The 19,667-nt window shown below is 28.9% G+C and overlaps 1 protein-coding gene across 1 annotated transcript in view; it reads right to left on the reverse strand.

Annotated features, from left to right (window-relative positions):
- The window catches only part of Rph (Rabphilin), a 44,805-nt gene that overhangs the window by 24,260 nt on the left and 878 nt on the right, over nt 1–19,667 (reverse strand). The gene's annotated exons all lie outside the window — the stretch shown is intronic.

Genomic DNA, 19,667 nt, shown 5'->3' on the forward strand with positions numbered 1-19,667 from the left:
TTCTATGTAAATAAAATTTTGACAAAATTTTCTATAGAAATAAAATTTTGACAAAATTTTCTATATAAGTAAAATTTTGAGAAAATTTTCTATGGAAATAAAATTTTAAGAAATTTTTCTATAGAAACAAAATGAGAAAATTTTTTCTAGAAATAAAATTTTGACAAAAAATTTTTATAGAAATAAAATTTTGAGAAAATTTTCTATAGAAATAAAATTTTAACCAAATTTTCTATAGAAATAAAATTTTGACAACATTTTCTGTAGAAATAAAATTTTGAGAAATTTTTCTATAGAAATAGAATTTTGAGAAAATTTTCTGTAGAAATAAAATTTTGAGAACATTTGCTATAGAAATAAAAATTTTGTCAAAATTTTATTTGACAGAAATTTCTATAGAAATAAAATTTTGACAAAATTTTCGATAGAAATAAAATTGTGACAAAATCTCCTATAGAAATAAAATTTTGACAATATTACTTATAGAAATAAAATTTTGACAAAATTTCCTATAGAAATAAAATTTTGACAAAATTTTCTATTGAAATAAAATAAAGACAACATTTTCTATAGAAATAAAATTTTGACAAAATTTTCGATAGAAATAAAATTTTGACAAAATTTTCGATAGAAATAAAATTGTGTCAAAATTTTCTATAGAAATAAAATTTTGACAAAATTTTCTATGTAAATAAAATTTTAAGAAATTTTTCTATTGAAACAAAATGAGAAAAATTTTTATAGAAATAAAATTTTGAGAAAATCTTCTATAGAAATAAAATTTTAACAAAATTTTCTATAGAAATAAAATTTTGACAACATTTTCTGTAGAAATAAAATTTTGAGAAAATTTTCTATAGAAATACAATTTTGAGATAAATTTTCTATAGAAATAACATTTTGAGAACATTTGCTATAGAAATAAAAATTTGACAAAATCTTCTATAAATTTAATATCATTAAACATTTTAATTTCCGTGTTTTCTCATACCCAGAAAAATGTCGCTGATGGAGGGGTCCTTCAATTATTCCAAGAAAAAAAAAACTTTTTTATCATACTAACCACAAAAATTTGATCTAAAACTTCAAAATAAGATTTTTTAAATTTGGTAAATTAGTTGTAAAATTTTCTTTAAAATTAGATTATTTTAGATTATTTTTGGCACGAATGGCAGCCGTGGGACGAAAACGTCAAGAACCAGAAAAAATATTGGTAACACTGATTATTACTGCAATCCTTCACCAACAATCATGCCATCTATTGTGACAGTTTTCAAATTGCAAAATAGCTTTGGGGAGTTTTTGTACAATTTATCTTTGTTTTCCAATATGAAACCAAACACTTGATGGCCATAATTCAAAAATCTTCCATTTCATAAAATTTCTCCCAATAGACAGACAATTCAAGGCAAACAGTCCAGCTCTTGATTCATATTTTATATTGGCCATTGTTTTCTTTTAATCTAGTTATTAAAAGGACATTGGAAAATTCCAGTGGAGTCATACATACACTTTAGATGAATTTAAAAATCCTTGTTATTGTCCTTCCATATCTGTTTCTGTTATGTTTTTGTATATCAAATTTCATTATAAATCAACGATTTTCAAGGTTTAATAACATCCATCATGGGACGACGTTAGCCATTTCATAGTATATGTTGCAATTGAACCTTGGCGATGCGTTAACGTTATCAGCTCACGAGAATGTTGAAATCAATGATAATTACTCTAGGTCATACATAATTAAATCCAAAGGACTCTCAGGGTAATTTCTAGACAGTACTCTCGGACTGGACAAAATCACTTTTAAACGTCAAGCTGATTGCTAGAAAAAGTCATTGAATTTGCCTTTAATAGGTACCTATTACGAAATCATCTTAAGTTGGTATAAGAAGTCCTCATGCTATGAGATATGATGCCTGTAGAAAGGTATACAATTTAAATAGCCGGTTTAACTTTAGTTTAGTTCATGGAAATTAGTTAATTGCACCATGTGAATTTGGGTATTATAAGTTAGTGCATATGTTTTTTTGAGAAAATTTTCTCTAGAAATACCATTTTGAAAAGGTTTTCTATAAAAATAAAATTTTGAGAAAATTTTCTATAGAACTAAATTTTGAGAACATTTTCTACAGAAATACAATTTTGAGAAAATTTTCTATAGAAATAAAATTTAGAGAAAATTTTCTATAGAAATAAAATTTTTCTGTAGGATAAAGATTTGACAAAATTATCTATAGGAAAAAATTTGACAAAATTTTCTATAGGAATAAAATTTTGACAATATTTTCTATAGAAATCAAAATTTGACAAAATTTTTATAGGAATACAATTTTGACAAAATTTTTTCTAGGAATAAAATTTTGGCAAAATTTTCTATAGGAAAAAATTTTGACAAAATTTTTTATAGGAATACAATTTTGACAAAATTGTTTATAGGAATACAATTTTGACAAAATTTTTTATAGGAATACAATTTTGACAAAATTTTTTATAGGAATACAATTTTGAGAACATTTTCTATAGAAATAAAATTTAGAGAAAAAATTTTCTATAAAAAATTTTTTTGAGAAAATTTTTCATAGAAATAAAATTAGAAATACCATTTTGAGAAGATTTTCTATAAAAATAAAATTTTGAGAAAATTTTCTATAGAAATAAAATTTTGAGAACATTTTCTACAGAAATACAATTTTGAGAAAATTTTCTATAGAAATAAAATTTTTCTGTAGGATAAAAATTTGACAACTTTATCTATAGGAAAAAATTGACAACATTTTCTATAGAAAAAAATTTGACAAAATTTTCTATAGGAATAAAATTTTGACAAAATTTTCTATAGGAATACAATTTTGACAATATTTTCTATAGAAATCAAAATTTGACAAACTTTTTATAGGAATACAATTTTGACACAATTTTCTATAGGAATAAAATTTTGACAAAATTTTCCATAGAAATAAAATTTTGGCAAAATTTTCTATAGGAAAAAATTTTGACAAAATTTTTTATAGGAATACAATTTTGACAAAATTTTTTATAGGAATACAATTTTGAGAAAATTTTCTATAGAAATAAAATTTAGAGAAAAAATTTTCTATAAACAAAAATTTAGAGAAAAAATTTTTGAGAAAATTTTGAGAAAATTTTTCATAGAAATAAAATTAGAAATACCATTTTGAGAAGATTTTCTATAAAAATAAAATTTTGAGAAATTTTTCTATAGAAATAAAATTTTGAGAACATTTTCTACAGAAATACAATTTTGAGAAAATTTTCTATAGAAATAAAATTTTTCTGTAGGATAAAAATTTGACAACTTTATCTATAGGAAAAAATTGACAACATTTTCTATAGAAAAAAATTTGACAAAATTTTCTATAGGAATACAATTTTGAGAAAATTTTCTATAGAAATAAAATTTAGAGAAAAAATTTTCTATAAACAAAAATTTAGAGAAAAAATTTTTGAGAAAATTTTGAGAAAATTTTTCATAGAAATAAAATTAGAAATACCATTTAGAGAAGATTTTCTATAAAAATAAAATTTTGAGAAAATTTTCTATAGAAATAAAATTTTGAGAACATTTTCTACAGAAATACAATTTTGAGAAAATTTTCTATAGAAATAAAATTTTTCTGTAGGATAAAAATTTGACAACTTTATCTATAGGAAAAAATTGACAACATTTTCTATAGAAAAAAATTTGACAAAATTTTCTATAGGAATAAAATTTTGACAAAATTTTCTATAGGAATACAATTTTGACAATATTTTCTATAGAAATCAAAATTTGACAAACTTTTTATAGGAATACAATTTTGACACAATTTTCTATAGGAATAAAATTTTGACAAAATTTTCCATAGAAATAAAATTTTGGCAAAATTTTCTATAGGAAAAAATTTTGACAAAATTTTTTATAGGAATACAATTTTGAGAAAATTTTCTATAGAAATAAAATTTAGAGAAAAAATTTTCTATAAACAAAAATTTAGAGAAAAAATTTTGAGAAAATTTTGAGAAAATTTTTCATAGAAATAAAATTAGAAATACCATTTTGAGAAGATTTTCTATAAAAATAAAATTTTGAGAAATTTTTCTATAGAAATAAAATTTTGAGAACATTTTCTACAGAAATACAATTTTGAGAAAAATTTCTATAGAAATAAAATTTAGGGAAAATTTTCTATAGAATTAAATTTTTTCTGTAGGATAAACATTTGAGAAAATTATCTATAGGAAAAAATTTGACAAAATTTTCTATAGGAAAAAAATTTTGACAAAATTTTCTATAGGAATACAATTTTTACAATATTTTCTATAGAAATCAAAATTTTGACAATATTTTCTATAGCAATCAAAATTTGACAAACTTTTTATAGGAATACAATTTTGACAAAATTTTCTATAGAAATAAAATTTTGACATTTTTTCTGGGAATAAAGTGTTGACAAAATTTTCTATGCGAAAATAATTTTGACACAATTTTCTATAGAAATAATGACAAAAGTTTCTATAGAAATCTGATTTAGATATAGCTCCCATTAATACTCATATGACCACAGAGACCAAAGATTTACTACGATTTAATGCTGGTAACATTTCTGAGTGTTTCAAAGCTTCTCTACGTGTGAAACGCCGTTCGGACTCGGCTATAAAAAGGAAGTCCCTGCACTGAAAAAAATATTGATCTAATATTGAAGATTATGCAACTTAAATTTTAGGACTCGAAATTTACGCAATGCTAAGAACAAAATTCTTTAAAATAATGACATTTTAATTAAAAGAAAGTTTATAATCCTTGTTTCATAATTTTTTTTTCATTAAATTTAGGACACAAATCTTGAAATTTTGCATCCCTGTGTAGATCTTTGAAGTAAGGCAAATGTTCCTTAAAATAAAGAAAAAAGAAATCGTCTTTAACTCAACTGACATATTGAGTTTTTAAATTTAAGATAAAAATGCTTCAAATATAGGCTAAGATTTATTTTAAGGATTTGCATCTTTGGTTTAAAGTTTTTTTAGCATTACAAAAACAGTTTTTACTTTGAAGTACTTGGCATAATTTGGATTTTGAAACTCGAATTTGTTTGTACATGAATACCTTTATTAATACATCGCAAACAGAGAATAAAAATTCGATGAATGAGATCTGTATCCAATTTCAATTTTATCGATCGTAGATTTAAAGCCAGGGAGGTCCCTACAGAATGTCTTTATTTTAAAGAAGCCGCATCTTTAGCTCGGAATCAATACCAAAATCCTTAAAGGAAGGTCAAAATCTGTGGATCCAAGTAAACTTTTGTTTGAGTGAGTGAGTTTTTTTGAGTTCACCAATGTGGTATCACAATGGACTGAATAGTTTAAGTGAGTCTAAAATACAATAAGTACAAAATTTTATGAAATACGAAATTCAAAAATATGTCGTCTTTTTTGACAAAAAATCGATTTTGCGACTTTGGCAATTATATCAAATCAAATACAAACATTTATTAATTTTCTAAATTGAAATTGCCTTTAAATATCCCCTGTATCTTGAATTCTCCGAAAATATAATATGTTAAGGTTTTGTGTTGATGCTAGGTATGGTACAGCATTTCTTTGAAATAATAACAAATTGATAACTGTTCTGCTTGTTTTTATAGGAAGTTAGGAGAGTTAATTAAATTTCCCATTAATTGATAATAGCTTCCATAAATTATAATTGTAGGCGTGTACGATTATTTAGTAGTAATTCGCTGCTACAATAGAATAAAGTAACAGATGCGTATGATTGATATTAATTGCCAGTAGACTTGTGCATATTACAAGTATTTAAAATTCATATGAATTTTTGTAGGAAAATACAACATAAATATTTTTTACCCTTCTTGTTCCATTTCACTATCAAACTTAAATATTGGAATTATTATATTCCTATGAGCTTCATTAATTGAATTTCAATTTCTAAAAACAATCTATAGCGCTAAAGTCACTGTAATATCAACCTGTACACTTAAAAACATATAGAGGAATAAATTAAATTAGAAAAATATTTTTGACAATTTGATATATATGAGTTTATGAAACATTATGAATTTATTTCATCTCCTTCGGAAAGTTACAAAATGTATGCACAAAGTTATACTATCCTCTACCATTGTGTATGGTTAGCTCAAGGCAAAAAACGATAATAGAAATATGCGGGGGTTAATATTGAAACATTAGCCAGGCTATATATATGTTTTGATTAAGCGTTTCGAATTTCCTTTCTCCTTTTGTTCATAAATTGTTATAGAAACCTTTAAATATTAAATATGTTTGGGTAAAATGATTAAATTGAAGACATCCATAGCCTTATTATTTTCCCTGCGGATATTTTTAAACGAAATTGTTTTCAGTCTTTTTTTTACTTTTTATATATTTGTTCAATTTGTTTTGTGATGCACAAAATTCAGCTGTACAAAACCAAATTAAATGTGTATCACAATAATTTTTAATTTTGTTTTTGAAATCTAAACAAAATCAACAGGAAAAGGTCAATGTTACGACCATATCGCATATACTTTTCTCCATGAACTTGAATCATTACAAAATTAGTTATGGTGGAGATAGAGATCGGTATAAAAAGCTAGCATATCAATTAATTGGTATAAAAACCTAAAGTTGCCTTACAATTTAATTTATCAAAATTTTATTTTTATAGAAAATTATGTCAAAATTTTATTTCCATTCAAAATTTTCACAAATTTTTATTTCTATAGAAAATTTTTACAACAATTTATTTCTATAGAAATTTTTTTTTATTTCTATTGAAAATTTTGTCAAAATTTTATTTCCGCAGAAATTTTTCACAAAATTTTATATCTATAGAAGATTCTGTCAAAATTTGATTTCTATAAACAATTTTCTCAAAATTTTATTTCTATAGAGAATTTTGTCAAAATTTTATTTCTATAGAAAATTTCGTCAAAATTTCATTTCTATAGAAAATTTGGTCAAAATTTTATTTCTATAGAAAATTTTGTCAAAATTTTATTTCTATAGGAAATTATGTCAAAAATTGTATTTCTATTGAAAATTTTGTCAAAATTTTAGAAATGAAATTTTATATCTATAGAAAATTCTGTCAAAATTTTATTTATATAGAAAATTTTCTCAAAATTTTATTTACATAGAAAATTTTCTCAAAATTTAATTTATATAGAAAATTTTGTCAAAATTTTATTTCTATAGAAAATTTTGTCAAAATTTTATTTCTATAGAAAATTTTGTCAAAATTTTATTTCTATAGAAAATTTTGTCAAAATTTTATTTCTATAGAAAATTTTGTCAAAATTTTATTTCCATAGAAAATTTTGTCAAAATTTTATTTATATAGAAAATTTTCTCAAAATTTTATTTCTATAGAAGATTCTGTCAAAATTGTATTTCTATAAAAAATTTTGTCAACATTTTATTTCATATTTGTTGTTTTGATCTCAGCTTTAAAACCATTGTGTTGACTAAACTACAAGAGTAGCTTAACCAACAGAGGAAAAGAATGTTTGTCAAATTTATTTGGACAAAGCCCTATAGACTGCAAGATGGTTGGATGGACGCACGTTTCGGAATTACCACATTCCTCATCAGCATCCTCTATTTGCAGCAAAACTATCAACCAATTATCAGAATAAATTCAGGCAGTTCACTAAACCCATGGTGAACCACTCTTGAACCTTCCGAAAAAAGGTTTATGATAGCCGAAATAACCCAAATAAAGTTGACAAACATTCTTTTCCTCTGTTGGTTAAGCTACTCTTGTAGTTTAGTCAACACACAATAAAAAACGAAACACAAAATTTTATTTCTATAGAAAATGTTGTCAAAATTGTATTTCTATAGGAAATTTTGTAATTATTATTTCTATAGAAAATTTTGTCAAAATTTTATTTCTATAGAAAATTTTGTCAAAATTTTATTTCTACAGAAAATTTAGTTAAAATTTTATTTCTATAGAAAATTTTCTCAAAATTGTATTTCTATAGAAAATTTTCTCAAAATTTTATTTCTATAGAAAATTTTGTCAAAATTTTATTCCTATAGAAAATTTTCTCAAAATTGTATTTATATAGAAAATTTTCTCAAAATTTTATTTCTATAGAAGATTCTGTCAAAATTGTATTTCTATAAAAAATTTTGTCAACATTTTATTTCATATTTGTTGTTTTGATCTCAGCTTTAAAACCATTGTGTTGACTAAACTACAAGAGTAGCTTAACCAACAGAGGAAAAGAATGTTTGTCAAATTTATTTGGGCAAAGCCCTATAGACTGCAAGATGGTTGGATGGACGCACGTTTCGGAATTACCACATTCCTCATCAGCATCCTCTATTTGCAGCAAAACTATCAACCAATTATCAGAATAAATTCAGGCAGTTCACTAAACCCATGGTGAACCACTCTTGAACCTTCCGAAAAAAGGTTTATGATAGCCGAAATAACCCAAATAAATTTGACAAACATTCTTTTCCTCTGTTGGTTAAGCTACTCTTGTAGTTTAGTCAACACACAATAAAAAACGAAACACAAAATTTTATTTCTATAGAAAATGTTGTCAAAATTGTATTTCTATAGGAAATTTTGTAATTATTATTTCTATAGAAAATTTTGTAAAAATTTTATTTCTATAGAAAATTTTGTCAAAATTTTATTTCTATAGAAAAATTTGTCAAAATTTTATTTCTATAGAAAATTTTGTCAAAATTTTATTTCTATAGAAAAATTTTTCAAAATTTTATTTCTATAGAAAATTTTGTTAAAATTTTATTTCTATAGAAAATTTTCTCAAAATTTTATTTCTATAGAAAATTTTGTCAAAATTTTATTCCCATAGAAAATTTTCTCAAAATTGTATTTATATAGAAAATTTTCTCAAAATTTTATTTCTATAGAAGATTCTGTCAAAATTTTATTTCTATAGAGATATTTGTCCAAATTTTATTTCTATAGAAAATTTTTTTAAAATTTTTTTTCTATGGAAAATATTCTCAAAATGTTATTTCTGTAGAAAATTTTGTCAAAATTTTATTTATATAGAAAATTTTTCCAAATTTAGTTGGTGAGGAACCTAGAGAGTATGTCGCAAGTAAAAGAGGACCTAGAGAGTATGCCGCAAGTAAAATAAAGGAATTAACCAATTGGCAACTTAAAAATATATATATACACAAAGAAAATTTCATTAAAATTTTTTCCTACCAGTGTATGCCTGAGGTGAAACATAATATGTTTTAACAATACAAACAATATTTTGTTTGGACCAATCCTGAAAATATCTATGCTTGAAGCAAAATGTGTTTGGGGCATATGTTACAGAAGCGATTTTTTTTTTTGAGGGTGTAGCTGTTATTGATGTAGGTTGGATGGTATTGCAAGTTGGCCATAAATTTCGGTACCTCTTAGATGAGAAATTTTGCAAAAATTTGTACACACTGGTCCATGATTATATATAATCCCTATATAAACCGATCGCCAGATTTGATTCCGGAACCTCTTGGAGGAGAAAATTTCATGCGATCCGGTTGAAATTTGGTGATATCAATATGTTATATGCCCTTTAATAACCTTTGTCAAAATTGCTCCGTATAGGGCCACAATTATATATAGCCCTGCATTAAACCGATTCCTAGATTTGAATTCCAGAGCCTCTTGGAGGAGCAAATTGCATCCGATCCGGTTGAAATTTGGTACGTGATGTTAGTATGGTTATCCTCCTCTGAAATATTATACCCACATCTTATGGTATAGATCATAAAAACTTAAGCATTAAGAATACAGTGGTCATAAATTCATAAATTTAAGCAATTATCATAAATAAATATGAGTTAATATCATTCATGATGGCCTTAACTCAAAAGTTTTTGAGTTGTTAAATAATTTTAGATTTTCTTTCTGATTACATAAATCACAGATTGCAAATATTTGCTTTAACCAGTTTACTTAGGTGTATAAATAAAGCATATTCCCTAGAAGTTCCTAAGAATTGAAATGTTTTACATAATATTTATTCAAATATTCTGCAATGATAACTCACAACACTTTCAGATTTTCCATAAAAGCCTACTAAAAATAAACAGCGTATATTTAGCGAGAGAATAATATGCAAATGAACCCTGAGTTTCTTACATTGAAAAACAAATAAAAACCAAATCCCTTAACATTTATGCAAGTAGTATCCCAGGTGCCAGAAAAAAAATAAATAAATTCAAAGAAACACACACAGACTAAACAAACAGCTTTCCCAGCCTAAAAAAATCCACAAAAAATGAGAACCGCCAATATTTAATAGAGACAATTGAGGAAATTGTGGTAATATTGTATTTAAACCATACATCACTATGTGGCCAGGAATAGCAACATGAACCTAAATGAAAATGTAACCATAAATTGATGCCGGACCCTACACCACATATATACTTCCAATGATTGCTTTTAAATTTCAAATGCAACTTTTTTTCAGATCAAATGAAACCTTTTTCATATTCAAATGAAACCATGTAGAATATATCCACCTTTGATTCTGAATTTTCTTTTTAATTAAATTGAGCCATGACTTCTGGTTGAAATCAGACTAGATGGATTGATTGATTTTCACATTTCCAAAACAATTGTTCTTTTTATACCCTCCACCATAGGATGGGGGTATATTAACTTTGTCATTCCGTTTGTAACACATCGTAATATTGCTCTAAGACCCCATAAAGTATATATATTCTGGGTCGTGGTGAAATTCTGAGTCGATCTGAGCATGTCCGTCCGTCCGTCCGTCTGTTGAAATCACGCTAACTTCCGAACGAAACAAGCTATCCACTTGAAACTTGGCACAAGTAGTTGTTATTGATGTAGGTCGGATGGTATTGAAAATGGGCCATATCGGTCCACTTTTACGTATAGCCTCCATATAAACGGACCCCCAAATTTGGCTTGCAGGCCCTCTAAGAGGAGCACATTTCATCCGATCCTGCTGAAATTTGGTACATGGTGTTAGTATAAGGTCTCTAACAACCATGCAAAAATTGGTCCGCATCGGTCCATAATTATATATAGCCCCCATATAAACCGATCCCCCGATTTGGCTTTCGGAGCCACTAAGACAAGCAAATTTCATCCGATTCGGCTGAAATTTGGTACATGGTGTTAGTATATGGTCTCTAACAACTATGCAAAAATTGGTCCGCATCGGTCCATAATTATATATAGCCCCCATATAAACCGATCCCCCGATTTGGCTTTCGGAGCCACTAAGACAAGCAAATTTCATCCGATCCGGCTGAAATTTGGTACATGGTGTTAGTACATGGTCTCTAACAACTATGTAAAAATTGGTCCACATAGGTCTATAATTATACATAGCCCCCATATAAACCGATCCCCGATTTGGATTGCGGAGCCTCTAAGAGAAGCAAATTTCATCCGATCCGGCTGAAATTTGGTACATGGTGTAAGTATACGGTCTCTAATGGCCATGCAAAAAATGGCCATGCGAAATCGGTTCATAATTATATATAGTCCCCATATAAACCGATCCACAGATTTTTCGGTTGAAATATGGTACGTGATGTTAGTATATGGTATCTAACAACCATGCAGGAATTGGTTCATATCAGTCCATAATTATATATAGCACCCATATAAACCGATCCCCAGATTTGACCTCCGGTGCCTTTTGGAGAAGCAAAATTCATCCGATCTGGTTGAAATTTTGTACGTGGTGGTGGTTATAATATTTAACAACCATGCCAAAAGTGGTCCATATCAGTCCATAATCATATATAGCCCTCATATAAACCGATCCCTAGATTTGGTTTTGGAGCCTCTTGGAGGAGCAAATTTCATCCGAGTCAGTTTAAATTTTGTACATTGTGCTAGTATATGGCCGTTAACAACCATGCCTAACTAGGTCCATAGTTATATATAGCCCTCAGATAAATCGATCCCCAATCACACAAAAATTAGTCCATATCAATAATTTTATATAGCCCCCATATAAGCGACCCCCATATTTCAATTCTGGCTCCCTACGTGCCGTGCAAAAGTCCATATCGATTCGTAAGTGCAAAAGTCCATATCGATTCGTAATTGTAGACTTACCTACACATACATTTTTTGTCTAGTATATACAACGTATGGACTAACTCACAATTTAGAAAACGATTTAAGATACCACAACCCAAGTAATTCGATTGTGGATGACAGTCTTTCGTACAAGTTTCTACGCAATCCATGGTGGAGGGTACATAAGATTCGGCCTGGCCGATCTTACGGCCGTTTATACTTGTTTTGAGTTAAGATATTTAGAATACATTAGGGTTCATTTTCGGATATCATAAAGTCAGCTACAGCAGGATTTATTGTTATTAGTTTTTAAATGATACTTGCTATAATAATAAAAAAAAATATATATTTTTTGGGGATTTCAATTTATCCTAAAATAGTTAATAAAGATTTTCCACATGTAAAGTATTATGTTGCCTTCCTATTGTTCTCATTTAAGTTTTATTTAAAACGTCCCTGCCCTATCCCGCCCCTACTCAGTGGTTTACCATTCAAAATTGTGGCTAATTAAATTCGCATTAATTGATAACGAAGTTAATTACGTTTATAAACAGTTTATGTCTTAAAAGGAGAAGAAGATAAACAAAGAAATACTCGTATTTTTCTTTCCTTTTATACGAAAACTAGAAAAACGAAATAAAACATCTATGTAATTAAAGTTATTGAATGTGAAAAACAAAACTCAAGGATGTACAAATAGCAAAAATATTAGAACACATACACTTATTCTTAGAGATGTGAATACTCATGCCACATACAAAGACAAAACGAATCAGCACTTGGATATACTTAACAGGCATTAAGTAAGCTAAAATCAACAGTTACAACAACAACAACAACAACTAACATTAGACAACGATAACTCGCCATTACACCATGGGTAACGGCGACAAAAATAATAATAACAACAGTCTTTAACAGCGTCAGTGACCGCATCCGCAGCATCCTTATAATTGACGACAATAACGGCGTCGTCTATATCGCTCCACATCTCTCCCACATTCTTCGACATAGTGTGGGAAGAGAGTATGCTATGCTAAAGAGCGATGAGAATGGTAGAGTAATGGTTTTATTGTTGTTGGTATGGGTAAGTGCAAATGCGAATCCTTGTCTTAATTAGTGACCCCATTTGTTGCTTTGCCTTGCCCTCCATATATTTGCTGTATTTCTATTGCTCTTTAAAAACTTAAGCATGTGAGATGTAGTGAGCAATGTAAATTGACTTAAAATGGTTGGAATTGTTAATCGTATATTTTCGGTAAGAAACAAAATTGAGAGTTGGCTGGTGAGCATACCACGGCTTAAGGTAAGTACTATGTTCGCTTTTCGAGTTGAAATTGTCGCGTTTACTTTATTAAAACAGTACAATATAAAGCAGATAAATTAACTCAATTGATGCGCATTTTCTTGTTCCACTAAATTTCGACAAGACATTATGGGAATAGGTATTTCGGCAAGACATAATGGGAATAGGTTTTGTTTTCATTTATAATTTTGATTATTTCATGAAAAGTAATAGCGTAAATAAAGTGGTTTTCAGCTCGAAAACCGAACACACCTTTACGCACAAAGGGTCTAAGATTCAATCTCATACATCGGAAATTCCAAACAATTGTTATCAGCTGTGATATCACATACCGAATTTCAGGTGAATTGGAACGGTCTATATGTAAGATATAACTAATTAAAGACCGATATGGACTTAGGGAATGAAAACTAAAGTTAGCATCGGTATTGGCTTTATACCCATGATGAAAATATTCATAATATCCGACAACCTATAGCAAAAATAAGTTTCAGGCTATCTCACACTCCTTTTTTGGTGGTCTGTCTATCAAACTGATCATGACAAGAGAATGGATTGATACAAAGAAAATAAAAAGTATCAGAGGGATGAGAGGACGAGCCTGTGATCCCATATGATAACAGATTGGCTGATAAATCCCCGGTCTGACACATAGATGGCGTCGCTAGTATTAAATGCATATTATTTTTATATAGTACCAACCTTCGAATGATTCGTGTCAAAATTTGACGTCTGTAAGTCAATTAGTTTGTGAGATAGAGCGTCTTTTGTGAAGCAACTTTTGTTATTGTGAAATAAATGGGAAAAAAGGAATTTCGTGTTTTGATAAAATACTGTTTTCTGAAGGAGAAAAATACGGTGGAAGCAAAAACTTGGCTTGATAATGAGTTTCCGGACTCTGCCCCAGGGAAATCAACAATAATTGATTGGTATGCAAAATTCAAGCGTGGTGAAATGAGCACGAAGGACGGTAAACGCAGTGGACGCCCGAAAGAGGTGGTTACCGACGAAAACATCAAAAAAATCCACAAAATGATTTTGAATGACCGTAAAATGAAGTTGATCGAGATAGCAGAGGCCTTAAAGATATCAAAGGAACGTGTTGGTCATATCATTCATCAATATTTGGATATGCGGAAGCTCTGTGCAAAATGGGTGCCGCGCGAGCTCACATTTGACCAAAAACAACAACGTGTTGATGATTCTGAGCGGTGTTTGCAGCTGTTAACTCGTAATACACCCGAGTTTTTCCGTCGATATGTGACAATGGATGAAACATGGCTCCATCACTACACTCCTCAGTCCAATCGACAGTCGGCTGAGTGGACAGCGACCGGTAAACCATCTCCGAAGCACGGAAAGACTCAAAAGTCCGCTGGCAAAGTAATGGCCTCTGTTTTTTGGGATGCGTATGGAATAATTTTTATCGATTATCTTGAGAAGGGGAAAACCATCAACAGTGACTATTATATGGCGTTATTGGAGCGTTTGAAGGTCGAAATCGCGGCAAAACGGCCCCATATGAAGAAGAAAAAAGTGTTGTTCCACCACGACAACGCACCGTGCCACAAGTCATTGAGAACGATGGCAAAAATTCATGAATTGGGCTTCGAATTGCTTACCCACCCACAGTATTCTCCAGATCTGGCCACCAGCGACTTTTTCTTGTTCCCAGACCTCAAAAGGATGCTCGCAGGGAAAAAATTTGGCTGCAATGAAGAGGTGATCGCCGAAACTGAGGCCTATTTTGAGGCAAAACCGAAGGAGTACTACCAAAATGGTATCAAAAAATTGGAAGGTCGTTATAATCGTTATATCGCTCTTGAAGGGAACTATGTTGAATAAAAACACGAATTTTGACCAAAAAAGTGGTTTTCTTTGTTAGACCGGGGACTTATCAGCCAACCTGTTATAGTAGGCCCAGAAAGCAAAATTCAGTACTAATTGTCTGTTATATTTACCCTGAAAAATACCCTGTTCCAAAGATTTTGTCTTTGCACTAATAATTTTTTTGATATTGATTCCGAGCCAAAGAAGCGGAGAATTGAAGTAAGGATATATTTAAGACATAATTCTCTTTTATATTTTAGTTTTGCATACTTGATTCTATGATATATGATTTTTTCAGCCTTTTTCTTCATGTGCTTTAAAAATGTGTTAACTACTTAAATTTTCAAATTCAGACTCGATTTTACGTAGAAATCATGCTATGTTTCAAGTAAAATAGTCTTTAAATAAAGTATTGAAAAACATATCCTATTTTTGAACGCATTTTTGCTTTGTAGTAGAGATACAAAAAGTCAACAATTTTAAAGACAATTTCATTAATTTTGAAGAAAATTTGTCAGAATTATTAAAGCCATGCCACACCTTAGGCAACCAAATTTTTCTTTTATGTTAAGATACCAGTTTTTAAGTCGGATAAGGACAAAATGACTTCTTTGAAAAGTGTATCATCTTTTGGACAAGGAAAAAAAACTTTATATCAGAGAAATACGTCTTCTATTCAAAGCAAAATTCACATTCGTATTTTAAGGACATAAAATCTTTGGCCTCATTACAAAATTTTTTTCAATGTATTAAATTAAATTGCATAAAAAAATATGTACATACATATATAGTATGTATATGGTTCATGTATTTTTGTAGAAAATTTCATTGGGATGAATTTTTTGCTCCATGACCGTTAAACTTCGCAATACTGTAACACTCCACTTGTGTTTACATTGCGTCTAGTGAATTTCCAATGTTATTATTATTCCATTAGAAATTCCAATGAAATGTTAATGTAATAATCCAGTTGTGTGTTTTTGGCGAAAACAACGAAAAATATATGCATACATCATCATAGCAAAAAACAAAAACAAACACATGTGTTCGTTTGTTTATTCATACATCCAATTGAAGAACGTAATGTAACAATCATAAAAGCAAATGTGTGTTTATTAGATATTAAGCAGGGCTGGGTTTATATGGCTGTGGGTGGCATAGAAAAGTTAGTGAGATTTTCCACACCTTCTATAGGCATTTGTATCATTGCAATTGCTAACAATTAAAATTAAAAAATTCATTCGCATTCATAAAACCAACTTAACATGCAATGTTGAACGATACCAACACACCCCTCACATAAAACTTCAAACTATAAATGTAGACAACATGAACCACCTTAACATACAATGAAAACAACATGGTCTTTCCGTTTATTTGTTGTGTACAGTTATGTGAGTGCAGGACATTTGTATGTATGTACATATATGCGTGCGGTTCTTATCCAAAGCAAACATTTGAAAATAAACTTAATAATAATTTGTGGTTATTTCAGTTGGTTGTTATCATCGTTCGTTATTCGCTTGTAATTGCATTCAATATTGAAGTTGAAGTTCAAGTATTTTCCACACACACATATGCATATTCCAAAAGGCACTCTCATCGACATTCCTATATACATACTTACTTACACATGTATTTACTTACATGTTTATGTTACATATAAGTAAATACGAGAGAGTCGTCATCGGCTACACTTCATGAATATGTAAATATTTTTGTGATTGTGACATGATTGCTTGTTACGATATTGTGGGATTTCTGTTGACTTTTTGTGGGGGGATAGCCAGAATTAACAGACCTATGTGGGTAAGGGTGAATATTTCAATATGTGTATAGGAATTTGATTAGGAATTGTAATGTAACGGTAGAATGTTATGTTTGTATATAGTAATTGACAACAATACATTGTAGCAGTTTGGCAGAGTCAAATTTTGCGTCTGTTGCTCCAAGGAACGAATACGAGAATTGATCCTAGGTGAGGGTATGTTATTGCAATATTTTGCTTTGGACTGTCACAGTCATCGAGTAATATCACATTGCTCAATATTTGTTAACATTAAGGCCGGTATGCACATCTAGCGAAATTTTCGGTAGCAAAAATTTATTTAAGTCTACAACAAAAAAACAGGGCTGTGTACACAAATTTTAAACCAGCTAATCGCTTTTAAAAATTGTTAATATATGTTCCAAACATTCCTCAAATAAATTGTTTATTATTTACAGACCTTTTAAAACTTTTACGCACACAATGATTGTAATAAATTAAATGTTTGCTGCCATAATATGCTTTTGACAACCCTGTTATTTTCATTAGAGGTGCGTACCAGCTTACGAAATTGAACGCTACCGAAAATTTCGTTAGCATAAATAGCAATGCATTTCTTATGGGAATGAAATTTTTCGCTAGAGGTGCATACCGGCCTTTATATATAACATTAACACTATATATTCGAGGGCAATGTATTAGAGATGTGCAAGTTAGTGACATTTTTCAACAACTTTATCGATATACTGTCCAGACACCCCCATACAATTTACATATTCTTGACTGTTCTGAAATTCTACGTAGTTTTGACGATGTCAGTCCAAATAAAATAAGATATTGATTTGAAACTATGCAGAAAAACTTTTTATTGGACCATATGAGGGTGGTCCCAAAGAAGAAATACTTTTCTCCGAAACAAGGTTTTATTGAAATGAAATTCTCTTCTCTTATAAATCATTCTCTTTAAAGTTGAATTTAAAAACTATCTCCCTTGACAAACAAAAACTTCCCATTTCACGATGTAAATGCACTTATCGCACACACCAATCGAATGAGGTCGCCATCACAGCCACAAAGGCCTTTCCCTGCCAGCATTTCAAAGTTCCATTTCATCCTCATCGCTACCGCAGACTCGTAAGTGACACTGCAACAATCGCCAACTGTGATAGTATTTTACCATCACTATTCGCCTGAAAGTATTTTGCCATCACTATTGTTACAAGAGCCATTTTATATTTTGTGAAACACCAAACACAACTAGCTTCTTATAAGTTATTTAAATAAAAACGATAATGAAGTGCTGAAAACATAGTTATTTCGCTTAAAATTGTGAAAGGTATATTGGTGAACAATTTTTGAATTTCCAAATGGAATAAAGTAATAGTTTTTCAAATATTTTTGCAGACACGCTGCCTCCATTGGGAATAAAAGAAATAGCTGATAGACATCATGTAACTTGCAACTTGTAACTCAACATCAATATTTTATTAATGCATAAAAATATGTTAAATGTGATGTGATAGTCGTATAAATGTGGTATTTATGAGAATTTATAAATGTATAATAAAATTAATAAACATTGTGTTTTACTTGACCACATGACCACAATGATTCTTTTACAACAATCTTAAAATGCACTTTCTCTGATTGTTTGAAGGGGCCCTTATTGTCATCCTTCTAAATGTATCCAGAAGGGCACCTAATAATTGCACTCATGCGATACTTTTTTGTAGTAACTTGGCGTGGTACAACTTCTCAATAGTGACGGCGCTTTTCCGAGGAGTTTTGGATATCGTATACGACTGTTTTCGACGTAGTGAGGATTCTCAGAAGCGCCCCCAAATTCAAAAAATGTTGGCAGAGTTGTAGGACTGGAGAAAACATAATTGAAAATTGTGAAAGAAGAGTTATCTTTTGTGAGTAACGACAATTTTGACAAAAAAAAGAAGAAATGTTCTTCTGTTGCTAAACATTTTTATTTAAAAGCAAGTGAAAAAATTGAGACAATCGTTACCTTGCTTGCAATTAATTCGGGCTTAATTTCTCTCAAAGAAGATATTTCATAAGGAAATGGACTTTCATATTATTATTATAATTTTCATACGAGTTTATTGGATATGAATATTAAGTTATTGAAAACAAAATACCAGATACCAATCTACATAGCTGATTAATTCGATTTTCCATTATTCATAAAACGAGTTTAAGTCTATATAAAATTAAAACAAACAATTTTTCAAATCAAAAACAAAAAATAAGTTTCGAAAGGGTTAATTTAAAAGTAATCGATTTTTTAATAAAATGTATTTTTTAATTTAAATAAATAAAAATTTTGTAACAAAAGTTTATTTTTGGTGATAAAACATTGAAGTTTACGAAGAAATTAAAAAAATATAACAAAAGGTCGTTTGCGATAACTGTTTTCCAAATGTTTTATTTTTTGTGAGAATATCTATAATTCCATAATAAGTAGCCGACTATCAAACCTTTTTTCGGAAGGTTCTAGAATAGTTCACTTTGGGTTGAGTGAATTACCCGAATTTATTCTGATAATTGCTTAATAGTTTGGTTGATAGAAGTCAATTTATTGGAAGGGTTCTTTCAAAAGTTGGAGGGTCATTAGTTTACTCATGAATTTCGAAAACTTTTTTTTTTTTTTGTAAAAGTTAAAAATCAATTTCCTAAGA

Source organism: Haematobia irritans, chromosome 3 (genome assembly GCF_050003625.1).
Source record: "Haematobia irritans isolate KBUSLIRL chromosome 3, ASM5000362v1, whole genome shotgun sequence".
NCBI lineage: Eukaryota > Metazoa > Arthropoda > Insecta > Diptera > Muscidae > Haematobia > Haematobia irritans.